Here is a 2,812-nt window from a genome sequence, read left to right as displayed (position 1 = left end):
AAACATCCCATCCAAGACTGGACTGATCACAAGAATTTGGCCTACCTACAGTCAGCCAAAAGGCTAAACCCACGTCAGTCTCGCTGGTCCTTATTTTTCTCTCGTTTCGACCTATGTATTTCTTTCAGGCCTGGACCTAAGAATACTAAGCCCGATGCCCTCTCCAGACAATTACCACAGACGATTCGGTGAGGGAACCTGCACCCATCATACCGCCCAGTTGGAGAGTCGGGGCACTTAGATGGGAGATTGAGGACACGGTGTTAAAGGCTCAACAACAGGAGCCCGATCCTGGCAATGGGCCACCTAACCGTATCTACGTCCCATCTACAGTACGAGTTCGATTAATTAACTGGCTGCACACAGCAAGGTTTTCGGCTCATCCAGGTGTTGATAGAACTATCGCATTGGTTCAAAGGAGGTTTTGGTGGCCAACATTACATAAAGATGCGGAGGAATTTGTTCAGTCTTGTGCTACTTGTGCTGGGAATAAGTCTTGTAACCAGCCCCCTGCAGAGCTTCTCCAACCTCTAAGCATCCCAACTCGTCCCTGGTCTCACACAGCTTTGGATTTTGTTACTGGTCTTCCCCTCTCTTCTGGTATGACAACTATTCTCACTATTGTAGACCGTTTTTCTAAAGCCTGCCATCTCATCCCCCTCAAAACTTCCTTCAGCCCTTCAAACCGCCAAACTCCTCACTAAACACGTCTTTCGTCTCCATAGAATTCCACAGGATGTTTTGTCTGACTGAGGTCCACAGTTCATTTCGCAGGTTTGGAAACAGTTTTGTTTAGCTCTCGGAGCCAAGATTTCATTAACTTCAGGCTACCACCCACAATCTAATGGTCAGACCGAAAGATTAAACCAGCGGCTAGAATCAACCCTACAATGTCTCACGTCCACTAACCCTTCTGACTGGTGCACATATCTACCTTGGGTAGAGTATGCTTTAAATTCTCACATCTCCTCTCCCACTGGACGTTTGCCTTTTGAGGCCTCACTGGGCTATCAGCCACCCTTGTTTGCTGCTGATGAAAGAGAAATCCCTGTCATCCGTCCACCAACATGTCCGCTGCTGTAAGACCACTTGGAACTCTACTGTCCAGAGCCTCAATCGCACTGCAGATCAAAACAAGCGTTTTGCTGACCGCAAATGCAGACCTGCACCGGAGTATCGACCTGGACAAAAGGTTTGGTTGTCGGCACGTGATGTGCCCCTTAAATCCATGTCTAGGAAGCTTTCGCCTCGTTTCATTGGACCCTATAAGATTGAGACGGTAATTAGTCCATCTGCTGTTCGTCTTTGCCTTCCTGCAAGTCTTCGTATCCATCCCACATTCCATGTTTCCCAGATAAAGCCAGTGGTCTCAAGTGATTTGTTCTGAGGATACCTATCCTGTGATCTACCTTTGTTTTGATTCGCATCAAGCTGGCAGCTTCCTGTCCTCTTCGTCTCCTGAGCCAAGCCCCAAGCGTACCCTGTCCACCCTCCAAAGTAAGCCACCGCACATCAAACTTGTTTACTGTAACCTGAGTACCACAGAACAGCACCAAGTGAACTCTCTACGGATATACCTGCTTAAGATCTGGATCCTGAATCTCATTCCCCCTGGCGACCTGACCATCATAACTTAGTAAGCCCATCTCAGTATCAAAATAACTTTTTGCTCTTAGTTTCGTTTTTCCGTCCGTTACCTGTACTCATCCATTCTCTTCACTTCTCTCCTTACAGTGAGATATTTCGTCCATTCGTTCCTGACTATCTTCAATAAACAATCTTTATTTTACTTCCACCTCTTGAGTGTTCTCTGTATGTGGGTCCGAGCTATTTCGAACATAATGACAAACTGTTTAATTGAAAGATTGATACTTTGTGCTATACCCATTTACCATTTTAAGGTGTTTTTTTTTGTATTTTTTTTTTAATAAAAACTCACCTTAAGAATTTGCAGTGTGCACCTTCATCTGGTGCTGGTGGGCCAACTTTGTATCATGCCTGAATTACAGACAGGGGCCCCACAAAACCTTTCCAAGAGCGATTGATGGAGGCATATAAGTAGGCTGAAATGCAAAAAGGCTTTAAAAACTTTGACTGGAGCAGAGCTTTACCCTCCTAGAGAACAATGGCCCAAAACATACAGCTTCATAGAGAGAGCAAAGATTTCAGTCTCTATATATGCAAAGCTGGTAGAGACATTTGCAGCTTTTTTTCCTTCCAGGTCACAACTATAAACTACTTTGTTTTGATCTAACGCAAAGTCTCATTAAAATACAAACGTCACGGATTGTGGGTTTTCGCCAGGACTAACATACAGACAGGAACTTGGGAGCAGCTTGGTGATATTGAAAGATTTCATAACAAAACAAAGGACTTAAAAGGGTTGGCACAAGAAGAACAGGACATAAAACCAAATGAGCACAACAGAAGACACCAGACAACAGTGGAAACCAAGGAGCTTAAATACTGAGGAGTGGAGAGTGACAATAAAACCAGGTGAGGAATGCAGAGCAGCTAGGGGATGATACTGAGTTGGGAAACTGAGGAAGGGAGACTAATTAAACCAGAGAGAGCCTAGAAATGCAAAGAGAAAAATCTTGAAATGTAAAAGCATACAGCAAAATGCACAAAAAACATAACACAAGAAATAAGAAGTTAGTTCAACACAGATGAATGAGTTGAATACGCCTAGACCTTACAAACAATAATCAAAAAACAAATGATCAGAAAAAAACACAAAAAGAGAACCAAAACACAAATGCCCATGGAGCATGACAACAATGAAGTTTAAATGATTGTAACATGACTAAAA

Source organism: Girardinichthys multiradiatus, chromosome 9 (genome assembly GCF_021462225.1).
Source record: "Girardinichthys multiradiatus isolate DD_20200921_A chromosome 9, DD_fGirMul_XY1, whole genome shotgun sequence".
Lineage (NCBI taxonomy): Eukaryota > Metazoa > Chordata > Actinopteri > Cyprinodontiformes > Goodeidae > Girardinichthys > Girardinichthys multiradiatus.
The sequence above is the reverse complement of the archived record's forward strand: the minus strand, read 5'-3'. Positions refer to the sequence as shown.